Genomic DNA, 21,244 nt, shown 5'->3' with positions numbered 1-21,244 from the left:
TTGATAACTTCTTTCTGGAATTAGGAAAACTCACATAAAATATGTGGCTAATGATTCTGGAAAGAAGGATTAGTCTATTACCTTTTGAGAGTAACTTAACATGCCAGCGCGATAGGAATTTCCCACGACATTTAAGTATTGGAAGAAAATCGTTGGGCGGTGGTCATTGAAATATAAAGGGGAAGTCCGAGGTAAATGTACGGAAGGAGGAGATTTGACAACAAAGAGCGTTGGCAGTGGCATGTGCTTGGTTCAGTTAGGACATGGATGTGAACGAATGAGATACTAAGATAACCTCTAACCAATCCCCTAAAAATTTATAACTCCCTATTTTCCTCCTCTTACACCATCTAACCGAACTATCGGTTGATAGAGGACGGTAAGTTATCCTCCTTGGCCCGAAAAGTGAGGCCAACCCTCTCAAATATACTTGAGTCACGCCTTGCAGAGTAAAAGCTACCCTCCCGTGTTTATCCCTCTTGAGAGGACACCACTTCCTACCGCCCTCGACCATACTAGTGGCCACCACCACCGGTGCCCCTCATTTCAGCCGGAATGGAGAGTCAATACCCTTCTACCACACAACCAGCGCGACGCCATGGGAAATGATCCTGTGTTGCCCCTCCTTCGGGCCACACATCGGCAACCACCGCATGCAGAAAGGTCGATCACAAGGTCGTTGCGTCTCCGATAATGGTAGGTCGCCTTCTCACTACTCCAGCCGCCAGCAAGCGATCAAGGAAGCCGACTTCGACCGCATCGGTGCTCGCCAAGGCGGCGCCAAAGAATAGGAAGGAGGCTGCTATGATGGATCCTCCTTGCCCGACGCCTCGTACCCCGTCTCTGGCCACCCCTGTGCCCACTCGTCTGGCACATCTGAACGTGGAAGACGACACCAAGGGACATGGCTGCCAAGTGGTTGATGAAATGGCATCAAGGTTTAAAAATTGTACTTTTCATTTTGATCGGTGCATTGTTTAGTGATTCCTTTTGGCCATATGGGGATGAGCTTGTTGTTGTCTTCCTATTGCGGAGATGAACACAGTCAAATTCTTGTCATCTTCGGAGTAGTCATATATGCTTGGGCTTGAAGATCTCAGCTATGACTCTGTGTTTGATGGAAAAGAAGAGAGCGAGAAGGATTATGAGCCTGAAGTGGAGGAGGAGGAAGCCACCAAAGAGGTTGATGATCCCATGGAGACACAATCGATCGTGAAGGCACCACAATATCAAGGAGTCACAATTGTTAACAAGATGAAGATATTTCTTTGTGTCACTCTTGGATTAACGTGTCACTTGATGCATCGGTTGGAAGAGATCAATTAGAGGAACAGTTTGGGGTAGGTTTTTCGAGTACTAGAACAATACCATGTAAGTCACATCAAGCCGCACCCAAGATTCTCTTAGACACCGTTGAGTTACCATCCAAGACGAATGCAACACATGGTCTAGTTGTATTTATCAAGTCAATTATGCACCACCAAGTGGGGTGCCAATCACGGAGTATGGGCCTATCATCCAAGACTAATTCAAGCAATGCACAAAGAAGTAGAGTCACAAGCTCTTCATATTGCGCAATTGCTAAAAAGAACTTTGCCAAAATGGGAATTGGATTAGGAGAAACTTTGTGACCATTCCGAATCAAGGATAAACATACCAGTTAATGAAGATTGTGAAGAGGGGGGAAATCCCCCAAAAAAGGCTAGATGGTAACAATATTACAAAAATAGAGGGAGAGGAGAGGAGCCTTCGGCGGCACCCTACAAAGAACAACTTATGGCCATGATTGAAACCTTGAAAGCCCTGGTGGCCAAAAACTGAGAAGAGAAGGAGGCAAGATGAAATGTGCTCAAAGTATTGAAGGATGAGAAAGGGAGGTAAAAGTTGGCGGTCGAAGAGAAAAGGTTGAAGACGGAGTAGCGTAGGCTTGCACTCAAGGAGGAAAGGCCTGCGAATGAAAAGAAGGTCGAAGCACGTGGTATCATATTCATAAACCACAACGTATGTCACGGCAAAAAAGTTTTGGAAGCTCACTCGTGAAGAGATCTTGACCCAAATGGGTGTCTCTTTTTGGAATGGTGGTGGCCGTGATGATGATGGTGGACTTGGAGGAGGTCATGATTTCTTTCATGACGATGGTGTTTAAGTTCATGTTGCATGTCTTTGGTTGGGCTCGATCCACGACATAAGCCATGCTATGTTGTGGGGATTCTAGATCAAACTTGATCGATGTGGTACCTTTGGTTGAACTATTTGCGCGTTTTAATTTGAAATGCTCCACCCGTGCAACTATATGTGTGTTCATGGTTATTTATTGTGTTTTCTATTTTGAATTATTCGAACGATTGATCAAATAGTGTGCAATTGTTTGAATGTATCTCGCAAGGGTAAAAGAATCGAGAGAAAGAAGTACATTCATCCAAATATGGAGCACGGTTAGATCGGACCACCATTAGAGCATCTCTAACGGACCCCGTAAACTGGTCAAATCCGTAGAAAGATGAGGTGTTTACAGTTTCGTTCGGAAAAACGGCGCGGTGCAGACCCCGTAAAACTTGTTCGACCCGTAAACCTTTTAAGGGGCACGGTAAATTCATCCGCGGAAACCTTATATGTGCAGTTTTGGAGGCAGTATACAGTTCAACTCGTAAACTGGTCAAACCTCGTTGGAGCAAACGCGTCGCCGTGGAACTGGCCGGAATCTACCTGGAACTCACCGGAATCCGTCACCGCATGTCGAAAGAAGCCGTCGCACGTCGGAATTTGTTGCCACTGGTCCGAACTGCGGCCAGCTCGACCTCCACTGCCGAGACGACCACGGGCAGGATGGAGCAGGCCACCGACGGCCTAAATTAGGGCAGGGCGGCACCAGAGAAGACTTGGGCAGGGTGGGGGAGCTCGCGCGGCCACGACGGGGAACGTAAGCGCGGCGGCAGGCAGTGTCGGGCTCAATCGGAGACGGGCAGTGCCGGACTCAATCGGGAACGGACGGCGCGGAGCTCCTCCACTGCATGCATGGCCGGGAACGGGCGGCGCCATGACGAGGCGGGGGCGAGGCGGGGGGCGCCGGGGCGAGCTGGGGCGCCAGGGCAAGGCACGCCGTCGCCGGAGACGGCTCGCCGGGACGTGAGAAAAAAAGAAAAAAAAAGCTATAGTGAAATACTGTTCCATTTACACGGTCAGTTTTGTCCGGGACAATTTCACACTGTAAAAATGGTTTACAGTGTCCTTTATTCGCGTTTTTAAGGATCGGCTTTTACGTGGTCTGATGATACTCGGTTGTATCATCTTTTACATTCCAGGGGATCGGTTAAAGATGGTATGAACATCAAATCTAAGATTTTATCCATCATTGGGTGAGGTTTCTACCACCCTTTCAAACACCCGACCAACGATTAATTCTCGGTACGAATTACCTTGCTTCCAAAAGATAGATATGATGACATGCAGTGCATCGATGTGGTACGTGGAAATTCATCATACATACATGGATGTAGTGAATCTTCTTGTACAGGGCAGTGTATGGGGACACCGTTGAAATGACTACAAAATGATGCAACGAGTCTCAGTACAGTAGTAGTATTAATCTAGCACGTGCATGTGTACTTGTGGATGTATATATTTCCGTGTTTCCCCTCCAGCTAGAAGTCAGTCGATCGATCAAGGAATGCAGCCGTGGTTGATCAAACGGAGCATTCATACACGTACATCCAGTACGCAGCTGGACTCCAAAATTAATTGCTGCATCAAATCAAAATACAGTTGCAAATGTTTCAGGCACCAGGCAGGCCATGTTCAGCATTGATGTTGCTGCAGATTCGAGCTCCTGTCTCGTTTGGACTAAACTCACAAGATAATTTCCGTTTGCAGCATCCATGTCGTGACCTGAACGGCAAGAATAAACCAATGAATTGACACGTCACAGACCCTGGTCTAAACCTCTTGTACCTCTAAAAATAAATATTTCCCTGAAGCTTTTTTTTAGACTTCTTTTTCGTGAAGCACATGCCTCAAGTTATGGAATCTTGAACAGTGTATCCTAAATCACACATCAAACGTCCGTAAACACGTCCGGACATATACGCAGACCTGGATACATGAGCTGGCTATCCAACTCAGTGCATTAAATAAAAGCAAACTCTACATTTTATTAATACAGGGAAATTTTTTTACATAACAAAAGTTACCATAATCCAAATCTTTTGTCAGCGGTGGGCATGTTTCTGTCTCATGTCCTTTTCTTCGCCGGCCATAGGCACATCCATGTCCGAGTAATGCTAGACACACGGTGGTTTTACGGGTGATTTACGGGCCAATAAGAAATTGGCGTGATTTAGTTAAGCGGCATGGGCCCAGCAGTGAAATTCAGGGGTTGGGGGCAATTAGATGAGGCCACACTGCACTTCATAGAGACCATCGAAGATCGTCCGCGTGTGTGGTATTATTGTCCATGTCCACCTCCTTCTCTTTCTCGAACGGTTGTGTCTCCCACGTCTTACACTTCGTCGGAGTCTGCACTGTGGATGTCATCGGTCAAGGTGAGGTTGATGATCGACGTGGGCAGTCCGGCCTCATGGTTATTGCGGCCCAACGCGAACGACGCAGAGCTTCCGACGTTGGCAACGTTCCCATCCGTGATTGCATGTGTTGCCTCCGTATCCGCCACATCGATCTCCTCACCTCCGTGGGTGTGGAGCCGCCAACGCACGTTGCAGATAGTTCAATCTCTCTAATATCATGTTCCCTTTCTTCCTTGTGTGACTAGGATCAATTAGATATAATTTTGTGGTGTGTTTTTTGAGACATGATTAATTATGAGTTTATTAAGTAAATTTTTTGATATTTATTTGTTATATAATTAAGTAGCTATGTATTATTTTTTGCCAAGATTGATTGGTAGATCTTCACAGGGAGTGGTGCACAGTATAGTAGGTTCAATCTTGCCGTGATTACTATATCCGAGTGGAAGAATGGAGACGAGACACGCATTTATATTGTTGTCACTAAGGAGAAAACGACGGGATTTTATTTTATTTATTATGTCATCTTGCTTAAAGCGTTGCATTGATATTTATGAAATTAGTACTTTAAGATTCATGCTGGATAGCGGTCTTGGAGTGGAGTAATGATAGTAGATGCGTGATACGTCCATTTTGCATCATATTTTATTGGTGTTATTTATAAATTTTTTGATCAATATAACACTTCACGGAGTATTTCTAATTCCTTTTCTCTGTTAATGTGCAAGATTTACACAAGAAGGGAGAATGCCGGTAGCTGGATTTCAGGGACTGAAAAAGCTACAACAGAGATACCTATTATGCAGATCTCCAAATGGGTTGAAATTTCATGAAGAATTATTTTGGAATATATAAAAAATACTGGGCCAAAGATCCACTGGAGGAGGCAAGGCAGGTGCCCACATAGCACGAGGGCGCCCCCGGGCGCGCCTGATGTTGTGTGGAGCCCCTGGCTCACGGCTGGCCTCCTCCTTGTCGTATATAAATCATTTTACCCTAAAACTCTTATGGGGAGACATTCGGGACGAGGAGCCACCGCCACGATGCGGAACTAGAGCAGGAGCACTTTTGCTCTACGGCGGGCAGATTCCGCCGGGGACACTTACCTCCGCGAGGGGGAAATCAAAGCCTTCATCATCATCCTAGCGGTATCCATGACGAGGAGGGAGTAGTTCACCATTGGGGATGAGGGTATGTACCAGTAGCTATGTGTTTGATCTCTCTCTCTCTCTCTCTCTCTCTCTCTCTCTCTCTTGTTCTTGAGATGTCGCAATCTTCATGTATCACGGGCGTTGTTAATATAGTTGGATCATATGGTGTACGTCCCTTGCTTATCTTGATGTGATGAGTTGAATCTTTCCCTTTGAGATCTTTTTTATGTTGGATTGAATATTGAATTTAAGATCACTTGATGTATGCCTTGCATGTCGATACCCGCGATGACTATGGGGTGTTCTATTGATTCATTTGATATATGTTTTGGTACTCAACTTGCGGATTTCCGAGGTGAGATTGGGGTAATCTATACATAGGGATTGACACATGTTCTTGTCATACTTTCTCCGATAGAAATCTTGGGGTATTCTTTAAAGCTCTTTGTATTGGATTGAATATGATGAATCTGGAATTGTTTGATGCATGTCCAATAATTAACCCATGTATACTTGAGGTGCCATTGGAGTATCTAGGTGACATTTGGGTTGACTGCTATGTATCATAGGTGTTATTCTAGTACGAACTCTATGGTTGTTTGAGACACTTATATGAATAGCTTAATAGATTGATCAGAAAGAATAACTTTGAGGTGGTTCGGTGCCGACAACAACTTCTTATGTTCTCCGCTAGTAGGAACTTTGGAGTGATACTTTGTTGCACGTTGATGGATGATCATATGATTCTACTATGTTAGCATTGTTGAGAGATTGCAACAGTGAAAGTATGAACCCTAGGCCTTGTTTCTAAGCATTATTACATTGTTTTGCTCGATGTTTACTACTTGTTACCTCGCATTATAAACATATATTTTACTATCCATACTACACTTGTGTCATCATCTCTTCGTTGAACTTATGCACCTATACAATTTGCCATTGTATTGGGTGTGTGTCACAACCCTAGATTATAACTTGTAGTTAGTTGCATCAGTGAGAATTCATGCATGCATTTTAATCCATTTAATTTGAAATGGGGATGATCAAACCCTAGCACCAAATAAAATTCAAATAGGTTCGACAAAGATTATTTTCAATGAACCCAAAATGGTCTTAAAAAATGTTCACCTTTTCTGATAAATGCTGGAAACAACATACCAGAGGTGATGAACTTTTTAACAACTCTTTTGTCGTTTTAATTTAATCATAAAGGCATCTAAAAATAATAACTAAATTGACATAAATATTTTTTAGTCTTTTCAAAAATGCTGAAACTTATTATGGAGCTTGGAAATAATATATTTACATCCCATACTAAGTACCAGGATTTTTCCCTTTAGTATTTTTCCCCAAACACATAATAACAGAAATTAATAATTGGAAAAAAACAAAAAAGGGAGAAGGAACCTAACCTGCGCTTACCTGGCCCAGCCCACCACGGCACCCTTGTCTTCTACCTCTTGCCAGAAGGCAAAGGAGAAGTAGGGGCGGCGCCCTGGCCTCGCGCCACCTCCACCATGCCTGCCTGGCCCCTCCTAGCCAACGCGACGCCAGGGATAAGTTCCCGAGTGCCGTCTGGATCCATTCCCCTCCTCTTTCGCCTCTCTCCCCCTCGCTTCCTCTGCCTCCCTCTCATGGCCGAGCCGCCATGGCCATGTCGCCATCGATTCGGCCACCCCAGCGCATCCCTGAGCTTGTCGAGACTCTGTGCGAGATCCTTGTGAGCTCCTCTTCGTCTCTGATCTGTCCCCGTAGCCTCGCCCGTCCTCTAGCTCTTACCCACCATGATCGAGATCCCCTCGCCGCCGTTGTCGTTGTTGTCGTCGTTGTGGTCCGCCACCGACGCATACGAGCTCGAGAACGAGCTCCTAGATCTCCGTAGATGTTGTCGAGCCCCTCAGCTGCCCTTCTCGTGCCCTCCAGCCACCGCCCGCTCAAGGTCGTGCTCCGGCCGCCGCGGACGTCGTCGCCGCCGTTGATGTAGTGCACCCTAGCTGATGCCGCTTGCTTCATCGGATGTGCGCGAGCACGTGCTTTCCGTGGAGCCAAACCGCGCCCAAAACGGATGCCGTAGCGATTTTCCGGCGAGCTCTGTTGTGCCTCGTAGCGCCGGCGGCTCAACGCCGTTGAGCCCGACCCCTTTTGACCATGGGTTGACCCCCTTGGGTCACCTACAGGTGGGGCCTAGCCCGTGGTCAATTTTAATTAATCACAAAAATAAATTGGCTAGGATAATTAACCTAATGACCCACCGACACTCGTCCCCTTCGGCTCTAATTTAGGATTTAGGGTTAAACTAACACTATTAATTAAACTGAGTCACTGACGTGTGGACCCCACACGTCAGGTTTGACTTTGACCTCGTTAGTCGACTAGATGACGTCATCTTGACGTCACGCTGACGCAATAAGTGATTTTCTGATATAAAATAATTCCAGAATACTAGTAAAACTTCAAAAATTCATAGAACAAAAAATGTAAGTCTGATGAAAATAATTTATATATGAAAAATGATCAAAACAATTCAAGGAATCCAATGGTGCTATTTTCATGCATGATAAAACAAGTTATACCTGAGCATCAGGTTAAATCGATTAAAAGGGTATTTGAAAAATACCTTATTTGAAGTGATATTTGAATTTTGATTCAAATAAGCTTCAACCTAAGAAGTGGTAGCTACATTAGCCATGCCACATTTCATTTTCATGTCATGATCATGCATCATAGTGTTGCATTTCTGTGAAGTAAATATTGTTCTTTCTTGTTTGCCGGTGTTGTTCCCCCTCGGTAGACGATGGTTCCAACGATGTGATCGTTGACACTGATGAAGACTCATGGCTATCTTCAGAACTATCAGGCAAGCAACCCCCCCTTGAGCATTCCGATACAATCCTACTCTCTCGCTCCTACTCTCTTTTATTGCATTAGGACAAACACGACTCAATTATTACATGTTCTCGGTAGTTGAACCCATTCCTCTGCATGACCTGTTTTTGCCACGGTAAATAGTTGAAACCACTTAGCATGAGTAGCAACTGCTTGAGCCTTGTTGTGCTTACTCATCCATGCTTGCTTACTAAGCCCGCTATGCTTAGAGTCGTGTCGGGTCTGAGCCATCTGGACGATGAATCGGAATGGATGTGTTCATGTCCTACTATGTGAGAGAAAAGTGTGTGAATCTGATTTGGTAAAGGTAGCGATGAGATGCCATGTAGGAGTACATGGTGGGTTGTCTCATTGGGACCGTCCTTAAGAACTGAGTTCTGTATATGTTATCCAAGACAGATACTACCATGCATTGGGCCCTGAAATATGACCCCGCTCGGCTTATTAATCGCCTAGATCTCTGTCTAGGAGTTGCAACTAGTTTCTGGTGTTTGTAGGAAAAGTGTTGGCAGCCGTGTTTAGCTCTGCCCGACGGGGTAGGCTTCACTGCGGTAGATACACAATGGCACGGTGTACCAAGTGGCACCCGGATGGTGGGCTTGGGAACCCTGCGCACATTATTTGGGGCAATAGAGGAAACCTCGGCGGGACTTCCTTGGGGGTTAAGTCTCAAATAGGCGATAAACCTGGACTAGGGTCTTGTGTGGTTAACGGTCGTGGCCGACACCCACGCTAGTGCTTCCGCTTGAAGGTTGCCGAGATACATGGCGTGCATATGGTGCTAAGTGGTGAGAGCATGTGTGAATAAGTATACCCCTACAGGGTAAATTAATATGTTCGAATAGCCGCGTCCGCGGATATGGACTACTTGGAAACATTACGTGGTACATAGACAACTTGAAATGGATACTCTAAAAAAAGGGAAGATAAGTGTGAGTGCTATGGATGGCTTTCTCGTAGGGAGACGAGAGTGGATCCTTAGTGGTTTATTGATTGGTGAATATGTGGACTCGTGTGCGCTATCCCACCTCAAAGAAATTGTTGGGTAATGTAGCATAAATTCAAAATTTTCCTACGCATATTCAGATCTTCCTATGGGGAGACCAGCAACGAGAGAGGGGTGAGTGCATCTTCATACCTTTGAAGATCGCTAAGCGGAAGCGTTACTAGAAGGCGGTTGATGGAGTCGTACTCGCGGCGATTCAGATCATGGTGTGATTCCGATCTAGTGCCGAACTACGGCACCTCCGCGTTCAACACACGTGCAGCCCGATGACGTCTCCCTCACCTTGATCTAGCAAGCAGGAGGGAGAGGTTGGGGAAGAACTCCAGCAACACGACGGTGTGGTGTCGATGGAGAGACGAGGTCTCCCGGCAGGGCTTCGCCAAGCACCGGCAGAGAGGAGGAGAAAGAAGGGCAGGGCTGCGCCGAGAGAGTGAGAGAAAACCGTGTGCAAAACAGCCCCGAAACCTCAACTATATATAGGGGGAGAGGGAGGGGGCGCAGCCCTTAGGGTTCCCACCCCCAAGGGGTGCGGCAGCCCCAGATGGGAGAGGAGGCGGCGGCCAGGGCAGGGAGGAGGGGTGGCGCACCCCTCTGGTGGGCCTTAGGCCCACCTGCGCTAGGGTTCCCCCCCCCCTCTCTCCTCTTCCTGCGCCATGGGCTGAGTGGGGGGTGGCGCACTAGCCCACCTAGGGGCTGGTTCCCTTTCCCACTTGGCCCATCTAGCCTCCCAGGGCCGTTTCCCTGCTTCGATGGACCCCCGGGGCCACCTCCGGTGGTCCCGGTACGTTACCGGTGATGCCCGAAACACTTCCGGTGTCCGAAACCATCCGTCCTATATATCAATCTTTACCTCCGGACCATTCCGGAGCTCCTCGTGACATCCGGGATCTCATCCGGGACTCCGAAGAACTTTCGATAACCTCATATAACAATTCCCTATAACCCTAGCGTCATCGAACCTTAAGTGTGTAGACCCTACGGGTTCGGGAGACAGGCAGACATGACCGAGACACCTCTCTGGCCAATAACCATCAGCGGGGTTTGGATACCCATGGTGGCTCCCACTTGCTCCACGATGATCTCATCGGATGAACCACGATGTCAAGGATTCAATCAATCCCGTATATGATTCCCTTTGTTTGTCGGTATAGAACTTGCCCGAGATTCGATCGTCGGTATACCTATACCTTGTTCAATCTCGTTACCGGCAAGTCTCTTTACTCATTCCGTAGCACGTCATCGTGTGACTAACTCCTTAGTCACATTGAGCTCATGATGATGTTCTACCGAGTGGGCCCAGAGATACCTCTCCGTCACACGGAGTGACAAATCCAGATCTCGATTCGTACCAACCCAACAGACACTTTCAGAGGTACCCGTAGTGCACCTTTATAGTCACCCATTTACGTTGTGACGTTTGATACACCCAAAGCACTCCTACGGTATCCGGGAGTTGCACAATCTCACGGTCGAAGGAAAATATACTTGACATTAGAAAAACTTTAGCATACGAACAATACGATCTAGTGCTACACTTAGGATTGGGCCTTGTCCATCACATCATTTTCCCAATGATGTGATCCCGTTATCAATGACATCCAATGCCCATGACCAGGAAACCATGATCATCTATTGACTAACGAGCTAGCCAACTAGAGGCTTGCTAGGGACACATTGTGATCTATTTATTCACACATGTATTATTGTTTCCTCTTAATACAATTTTAGCATGAACAATAGACGATTATCATGAACAAGGAAATATGATAATAACCATTTTATTATTGGCTCTATGGCATATTTTCAACAGTCTCCCAGTTGCACTAGAGTCAATAATCTAGTTACATTGTGATGTATCGAACACCCATAGCATTATGGTGTTGATCATGTTTTGCTCGTGGAAGAGGTTTAGTCAACGGGTCTGCAACATTCAGATCCGTGTGTACTTTACAAATATCTATCACTCCACTCTGGACATGGTCCTGGATGGAGTTGTAGTAGCGTTTAATGTGCTTCGTCTTCCGGTGAAACCTGGGCTCCTTGGCTATGGCAATGGCCCCAGTGTTATCACAGAAGAGTGTCATTGGACCCGACGCGCTTGGAACCACTCCAACGTCGGTGATGAGCTCCTTCATCCAAATTCCTTCATGAGCCGCTTCTGAAGCAGCTATGTACTCCACTTCACATGTAGATGCTGCCACGACTTCTTGCTTGCTGCTACACCAGCTCACTGCCCCACCATTCAACACATATACGTATCCGGTCTGTGACTTAGAGTCATCCGGATCTGTGTCGAAGCTAGCGTCGATGTAACCCTTTACGACGAGCTGCTCGTCACCTCCATAAACGAGAAACATTTCCTTAGTCCTTCTCAGGTACTTAAGGATATTCTTGACCGCTGTCCAGTGTTCCATACCGGGATCACTTTGGTACCTCCCTACCAAACTTATGGCAAGGTTTATATCAGGTCTGGTACACAACATGGCCTACATTAGAGAGCCTATGGCTGAAGCGTAGGGGACATAACTCATCTTCTCTCTATCTGCTGCCGTGGTCGACGACTGAGTCTTACTCAATCTCATACCTTGCAAAACTGGCAAGAACCCTTTCTTTGAGTTTTCCATATTGAACTTCTTCAATATCTTGTCAAGGTATGTACTTTGCGAAAGACCTATGAGGCGTCTCGATCTATCTCTATAGATCTTGATGCCTAATATGTATGCAGCTTTTCCAAGGTCCTTCATTGAAAAACTCTTGTTCAAATAGGCCTTTATGCTCTCCAACATCTCTATATTATTCCCCATCAATAATATGTCATCCAGATACAGTATGAGGAAAGCTACAAAGCTCCCACTCACTTTCTTGTACATAACGGTTCTTCGTAAACCTGTATGAACCCAAACGCTTTAATCACCTCATTAAAGTGAATGTTCCAACTCCGAGATGCTTGCACCAGCCCATAGATGGAGCGCTAGAGCTTGCACACTTTGTTAGCACACTTAGGATCGACAAAACCTTCTGGTTGCATCATATACAACTCTTCTTTAAGGTTCCCGTTAAGGAACGCTGTTTTGACGTCCATTTGCCAAATTTCATAATCATAAAAGGCAGCAATCGCTAACATGATTTAGACTGATTTCAGCTTCGCTACGGGAGAGAAAGTCTCTTCGTAGTCAACTCCTTGAATTTGTCAAAAACCCTTTGCGAGAAGTCGAGTTTTATAAACGGTTACATTACCGTTTGCATCAGTCTTCTTCTTGAAGATCCATTTATTTTCTATGGCTGGCCGGTCATCGAGCAAGTCCACCAGAGTCCATACCTTGTTCTCATACATGGATCCTATCTCGGATTTCATAGCTTCAAGCCATTTGTTGGAATCCGGGGCCGCCATCGCTTCTTCATAGTTTGAAGGTTCACCGTTGTCTAACAACATGATTTCCATCACAGGGTTGCCGTACCACTTTGGTGCGGAGCGTGCCCTCGTGGACCTTCGCGGTTCAGTAGTAACTTGATCCGAAGCTTCATGATCATTATCATTAACTTCCTCTTCAGTTGGTGTAGGCGCCACAGGAACAACTTCCCGCGCTGCGCTACTATCCTGTTCGAGAGGGGGTGTAATTACCTCATCAAGTTCTACCTTCCTCCCACTTACTTCTTTCGAGAGAACCTCTTTCTCTAGAAAGGATCCGTTCTTGGCAACAAAGGTTTTACCTTCGGATCTAAGATAGAAGGTATACCCAATAGTTTCCTTAGGGTATCCTATGAATACGCATTTCTCCGCTTTGGGTTCGAGCTTTTATGGTTGAAGTTTCTTCACATAAGCATCGCAGCCCCAAACTTTAAGAAACGACAACTTAGGTTTCTTGCCAAACCATAGTTCATACGGTGTCGTCTCAACGGATTTAGACGGTGCCCTATTTAAAGTGAATGCTGCAGTTTCTAATGGGTATCCCCAAAATGATAGCGGTAAGTCGGTAAGAGACATCATAGATCGTACCCTATCTAATAAAGTGTGATTACGACATTCAGACACTCTGTTGCGTTGCGGTGTGCCAGGCGGCGTCAGTTGTGAAACGATTCCACACTTCCTTAGGTGTGTGCCACACTCGTGACTCAAGTATTCTCCTCCACGATCAGATTGTAGACACTTAATTTTTCTGTCACGTTGATTCTCGACCTCACTCTGAAATTCCTTGAACTTTTCAAATGTCTCAGATTTGTGCTTCATCAAGCAGATATACCCATACCTACTCAAATCATCGGTGAGAGTGAGAACATAACGATAGCCACCGCGAGCTTGAACTTTCATTGGACCACACACATCAGTATGTATTATTTCCAATAAGTCGGTTGCTCTCTCCATTATTCCTGAGAATGGAGTCTTAGTCATCTTGCCCATGAGGCACGGTTCGCATGTGTCAAATGATTCAAAGTCAAGAGACTCTAATAGTCCATCAGTATGGAGCTTCTTCATGCGCTTAACGCCGATATGACCAAGGCGGCAGTGCCACAAGTATGTGGGACTATCATTATCAACTTTACATCTTTTGGTACTCACACTATGAATATGCGTAACATCACGATTGAGATTCATCAAGAATAAACCATTCACCAGCGGAGCATGACCATAAAACATATCACTCATATAAATAGAACAACCATTATTCTCTGACTTAAATGAGTAGCCGTCTCGCATTAAGCAAGACCCTGATACAATATTCATGCTCAAAGCTGGTACTAAATAACAATTATTAAGGTTTAAAACTAATCCTGACGGTAGATGTAGAGGTAGCGTGCCGACGGTGATCACATCGACCTTAGAACCATTCCCGACACGCATCGTCACCTCGTCCTTGGCCAGTCTCCGCTTATTCCGCAGTTCCTGCTTTGAGTTGCAAATGTGAGCAACAACACCAGTATCAAATACCCAGGAGCTACTACGAGCGTTGGTAAGGTACACATCAATAACATGTATATCACATATACCTTTCACGTTGCCGGCCTTCTTGTCCGCTAAGTATTTGGGGCAGTTCCGCTTCCAGTGACCCTTTCCCTTGCAATAGAAGCACTCAGTCTCAGGCTTGGGTCCATTCCTTTTCTTCTTCTCGGCATTTGGCTTACCAGGCGCGGCAACAACTTTGCCGTCTTTCTTGAAGTTCTTCTTACCCTTGCCCTTCTTGAAACTAGTGGTCTTGTTAACCATCAACACTTGATGCTCTTTCTTGATTTCTACTTCTGCAGACTTGAGCATTGATTACAACTCGGGAATGGTCTTCTCCATCCCTTGCATGTTGTAGTTAAGCACAAAGCCTTTGTAGCTTGGTGGGAGAGACTGGAGGATTCAGTCAATTATAGCATCATCCGGAAGTTCGACTCCAAGTGAAGTCAGACGACCGTGTAACCCAGACATTTTGTGTATGTGCTCATTGACAGAACTATTCTCCTCCATCTTACAGCTAAAGAACTTGTCGGAGACTTCATATCTCTCGACACGGGCATGAGCTTGAAAAACTAGCTTCAGCTCTTGGAACATCGCATATGCACCGTGTTGCTCAAAACGCCTTTGGAGCCCCGTTTCTAAACTGTATAACATGCCACACCTAACCAGAGAGTAGTCATCACTCCGCGTTTGCCAGACGTTTAGAATGTCCTGGGCTGCTGCGGGAGCGGGAGGGTCACCTAGCGGCGCATCAAGGACATAAGCCTTTTTAGCTGCTTCAAGGATGAGCTTCAAGTTGCGAACCCAGTCCGCATAGTTGCTACCATCATCTTTCAGCTTGCTTTTCTCTAGGAATGCGTTGAAATTGAGGTTGACGTTGGCCATCTACAATATTTATAAAGACAACTTTTAGACTAAGTTCATGACAATTAAGTTCATTTAATCAAATTAAGTATGAACTCCCACTTAAATCGACATCCCTCTAGTCATCTAAGTGATACATGATCCATGTTGACTAACCCGTGTCCGATCATCACGTGAGACGGACTAGTCACCATGGTGAGCAACTTCATGCTGATCGTATTCAACCATACGACTCATGTTCGACCTTTCGGTCTCTTATATTCGAGGTCATGTCTGTACATGCTAAGCTCGTCGAGTCAACCTAGGTGTTTCGCGTGTGTAAATCTGGCTTACACCCGTTGTATGCGAACATTAGAATCTATCACACCCGGTCATCACGTGGTGCTTCGAGACAACGATCCTTTGCAACAGTGCACACTTAGGGAAATACGTTCTAGAAATTTTAAGAGGGGTCATCTTATTATGCTACCGTCGTTCTAAGCAATAAGATGAAAAACATGATAAACATCACAATGCAATCATATAGTGACATGATATGGCCATTATCATCTTTGCTCTTTTGTTCACCATCTTCAGGCATCACATGATCATCATTGTCACCGGCGTGACACCATGATCTCCATCATAGTGTCTCCGTGAAGTCGTCACGCCAACTACTACTATCACTACTACTATAGCTAACCGTTAGCAATGAAGTAAAAGTAGTAAGCACATGGCGTTGCATCTCATACAATAAATTAAGACAACTCCTATGGCTCCTACCGATTGTCATACTCATCGACATGCAAGTCGTGAAACCTATTACAATAACATGATCATCTCATACATCATACATGCAACATCACAACTTTGGCCATATCACATCACATGTCAAACCCTGCAAAAACAAGTTAGACGTCCTCTAATTGTTGTTGCAAGTTTTACGTGGCTGATTTGGGTTTCTAGCAAGAGGCCTTCTTACCTACATGACAACCACAACGATGATATGCCAAAGCTATTTACCCTTCATAAGGACCCTTTTCATCAAATCCAATCCGACTAGAGTAGGAGAGACACACACCCGCTAGCCACCTTTATGCACGGTGTGCATGTCTGTCGGTGGAACCAGTCTCACGTAAGCGTATGTGTAAGGTCGGTCCGGGCCGCTTCATCCCACAATAACGCCGGAAAAGAATAAGACTAGTAGCGGCAAGCAATTGACAAATCATCGCCCACAACCTTTTGTGTTCTACTCGTGCATAGAATCTACGCATAGAAAACCTCGCTCGGATGTCACTGTTGGGTAACGTAGCATAAATTCAAAATTTTCCTACGCATATTCAGATCTTCCTATGGAGAGACCAGCAAAGAGAGAGGAGTGAGTTCATCTTCATACCTTTGAAGATCGCTAAGCGAAAGCGTTACTAGAACGCGGTTGATGGAGTCATACTCGTGGCGATTCAGATCACGGTGTGATTCCGATCTAGTGCCGAACTACGACACCTCCACGTTGACCACACGTGCAGCCCGGTGACGTCTCCCGCACCTTGATCCAGCAAGGAAGAGGGAGAGGTTGGGGAAGAACTCCAGCAGCACGACGGCGTGGTGTCGATGGAGAGACGAGGTCTCTCGACAGGGCTTCGCCAAGCACCGGCAGAGAGGAGGAGGAAGAAGGGCAGGGCTGCACCGAGAGAGAGAGAGAGAGAACAGTGTGCAAGACAGCCTCGAAACCTCAACTATATATAGGGGGAGAGGGAGGGGGCGCAGCCCTTTGGGTTCCCACTCCCAAGGGGTGCGGCAGCCCCAGATGGGAGAGGGGGCGGCGGCCAGGGCAGGGAGGAGGGGTGGCGCACCCCTCTGGTGGGCCTTAGGCCCACCTGCACTAGGGTTCCCCCCTCTCCCCTCTTTCTGCGCCATGGGCTGAGTGGGGGGGGCGCACCAGCCCACCTAGGGGCTGGTTCCCTTCCCCACTTGGCCCATCTAGCCTCCCGGGGTCGTTGCCCCCATTCGGTGGACCCCCGGGGCCACCTCCGGTGGCCCCGGTACGTTACCGGTGATGCCCAAAACACTTCTGGTGTCCGAAACCATCCGTCCTATATATCTGTAACGACCAAGATGCGGTCCTTTCCGATCTCGGGGTCGAGGCCCCCAAATTGGAAAGAAGCGCATCTAAGCGTTTCGCAAGCAAGTAACATAGCACAAATAATAATAAAAGTAGACAAATCGGGATTCAACTGTCTTCTCATTAATAACTTAGAGTACATCACAGATACAATCAAGGTAGTTCCGCTACGGACTACAAAACATGAAAAAGCTATGCTAGCCTGCCTGCAGGCCCACGATCATGACCACGCCTCGGTCCTCTGGATAGTTCACGTAGAGGCGGTATGTCTCCTCGTCGTACTGCCACGCCAGCTGAGTGCCGCCGGGATCATCTTTCTCTGGGGTACCTGTACCTGTTGGGAGTTTCGAAGGAATCCGTGAGCCACGGGGACTCAGCAATCTAAGACCTTGGTGCTAGAACTAGTCATGTTATTAGGTAGGGTAAGGGTGAAGCGTATGAGGCTGCAGCATCCTAAGCTTGATTTAGTGGCTAACTTACGTAACATTTATGAAGGTGGTCTACACTAGCGGTCGTGTTTACTTGATCACTAAGTGATCCTGAACACCTACCTACGGCATTCATAACCCCACCGTGTTCCCGATCGAAGAGAGATCTTCGAGAGGGACAATCGCGGTTACGCACACAGTTGGCAATTTTATTAGCTTATCTTTAAGTTCTCTAATACCGGATGTTAACAAAATATTCCAAGTTGCCACATAACCGCGGGCACGGCTTTCCGAAAGATTAAACCCTGCAGGGGTGCTCCAACTAGTCCATCACAAACGTACACAGGCCACAAAGTCATCCTCTATCACGAATCTCGTGATCTCGTCGGATTCCTTAAAGGAAAACCTCGACTCTGGGGAAAACCAAAGCTTCACTGGGATTCCTATACGCAAGATATACCGCTAAGGTAAGGCAAGGCTAGCAGGACCTCCCGTCGTGTCGACGACCCTGATAAGAGCTGCGTATCTCAGTCTCAGGACACGACGGATGAGCTAGACGTCGGGATGGCTAAACCCGTGGGTGACCAGTGGGGCCCCGGACATCGCTCAGGTGGGACCAACACTCATGAGGAGCACTGGCCCGGGTTGTAGATTAAATTCCTCGGGGTAGCTATTTCCTATGCAGATTATTATGTGATTAGCAGATTAAAACCAATGTTGGGTCCTACCGGACAAGCCTTAGCACTACGCGATTTATCAAGGGGGTCCCCATAACAACCCCGAACGTGTTAGGAGCGATCATTATGGAATCAAACACCGGTAACCGGTAACTAAGGCGGCAATAACGGAACAAAGCACCCGGCAAAAGGCTAGGTCTTCCGTCAATTACCAAGTATATAGGTGCATTAATTAAATAACATAATTTAAGATAATGATATCAAGCTCATGTTATCACATGAGTCAAAGCACCTGCATCTAGCAATGCTAACATTAGTAGCTGAGCAAAGCCTACTTAGCCATTCAAGTTTTGCTAGGAAGGGATCAGTGTTTGGGTTCATGGCATAACAAGAGGCAATTTAATTCAGTGGTAGGCAGCAAGCAATATGACATGGAAACGAAACTAGCATAACAAGTCTAGAGATGGAATCAAGGTCATATCATCTTGCGTGTGATATCCTCGGCTTGGAATGGTTCTCGTTCGTCCTGCACGTACTCCCATGACTCCACGTATTCGTTCTCCGATCCCGGTGCTACCCAACATAAGAATAACAACCAATGAACAGCAGCACCACAAGATGCAACAAGCACATGATGCATGAGATGAAAAATGAGCATGCATCACTATTTCTATCACTAGCACAAGCAAAGAAACTACTACAAGTTTCTGGACAGAACTGTACGCTAAGCTATATTGACATACATGAGAATGGCATGAACAGATGCGTCTCATGAAAACGATGCAAAACCATATGAAGAACATTACAAACGGAGCTACGGATCAACGGGAATCATCGAAACAAGATATGAAGCCCTACGTGTAAGAATCAACACCACACCCACAATTGGCACAAATCTGGTATTCCCAGGTTGCCAAGACATATAACAACCCAACATGAATGGATTGGAGCAAGGAAGAACACCACAACATCAACTAATCACTCACAATCATCAAAATGACTATACTACACAATCTGCCCCAATCTGCATCTTAGCTCTTTGTGAGCTACATGCAACATAGCTACAACCCTCCAAATATGACAAATAATATATGTGTCTGTAGCCAACCAAGAACACTACAAGCACCAGCAAGAATCACAGCAAAAGTAATTAACTACAAGAAGATACAAGGCCACAAACTTTCCCAAAACCAACAGATCTCAGGGACTTAGTGAAAATTCCTGCACCTGACTTTCTGTCTTAGTTATGAAGCTTTTTGACAGCAAGCAAAACATAACCTACAGGACTCCAAATGAGATGAAATTTTACAGGGAGCTTCACAAACATATCAGGTCCAAAATCCTAGCACTGAACTAAGGCTAGTTCACAACACAATGACCAGCACAACCTCATCTATAAGAGAAGAAAAATGTTTCCAGATTCTCAGACTTAGTGAAATCTGAATTTCACTAAGCTGGACTTTTTCAGCCACATGCCCACTTTGTCTAGGCATAGTTTGCACACAAGTAACACCAAGTGATCAAAGACACCACTATGGTGTAGAGGAAAACCCCTACTACTATCACACAAAAGCTCATGCCCTTGGGCTCCACCTATTTCATGGAAACAAAGAGCAAACTTGGAACAAATCTGAATATGTCAACTCCATAAAGTATCCTAATGGAAAAAATAACTTCACCACTGGATTCCTTGGGAGATTCTGCACCAAAATCATATATAATATGTGGGCACTTACTTGGAGCTAGTGACCACAAATTGAGGAAGAGGAAACTACTACAAATCATGCCTAGTGAATAGGGCATCATTTCATGTAGTTCCACTATATCAACATCTACAAAGGTTGAGCTCATGTGCACAATGACAAAGTGACATGGGGGTTTGAACCCCATGTTTGTGTCATGCACATCAACTTCACAACTACTTCTCTCTAAGTCACCCACACACTCACACATCATGCCCTCTCTCATATGAACATGAGGAGGTGCACAAGTGTTGCCAATGGGGCTATTTCACCACACACACATATCATCACCACAACCTCATCTAGGTGCACATGAGGGATACCCTCTTGCTCAAATGAATGTGCCAACACATGCACACACCAAGTGCACATGCACCACAACATCACTCACTTGTGCATGCATATGCACTAGCACACGCACACACACACAAGCACTCTAGAGCACACACACTCACAAACAATATGCAGGAGGATATTACATAGAGCACAAAAGAAATATGCTAAGTTGCTGCCAAGACAAGAGCATAGGAATTAGACAAGGAAATACATAGCAAAATACAGGGAACAGTAAAATAAAAGGGGCAGGGTCTGAGATCGAACCCCAGACCTGCAGGTATAACCTACTGAACCTGCACCACTGCACTATGGCTCGAACACTTGACAGTATAGAGGAGTCTGCAAGGTAAAGCCATACCTGTGCGCTACTGAGCCCAAAACAGAACTAAAACACAAAAAAGGGGGTTGGCGCCTGCGGGACTCGAACCCTTCACCTCAGGTAAACACACACAGACACAAACCACTGCGGTACTATACGGCTTCTGACAGAGGAGAGTAGTATTGGTAAAATATACTGCTTCTGGTGCGTGCCTGCTCTGCACGGAGGTGCGCCGGCAACAGAGAGGCCGCCGGTGCACTACCCTGCTGTTGCTG

At 46.1% G+C, this 21,244-nt stretch overlaps 1 pseudogene; it reads left to right on the top strand.

Moving 5' to 3' along the window:
- Positions 1-693: 693 nt before the first annotated feature.
- On the top strand, positions 694-3,041 carry LOC123400864 (annotated as a pseudogene).
- Positions 3,042-21,244: the final 18,203 nt, after the last annotated feature.

Source organism: Hordeum vulgare, chromosome 1H (genome assembly GCF_904849725.1).
Source record: "Hordeum vulgare subsp. vulgare chromosome 1H, MorexV3_pseudomolecules_assembly, whole genome shotgun sequence".
Taxonomy (NCBI): Eukaryota; Viridiplantae; Streptophyta; class Magnoliopsida; order Poales; family Poaceae; genus Hordeum; species Hordeum vulgare.
This window is presented reverse-complemented; position numbering and strand designations above follow the sequence as displayed.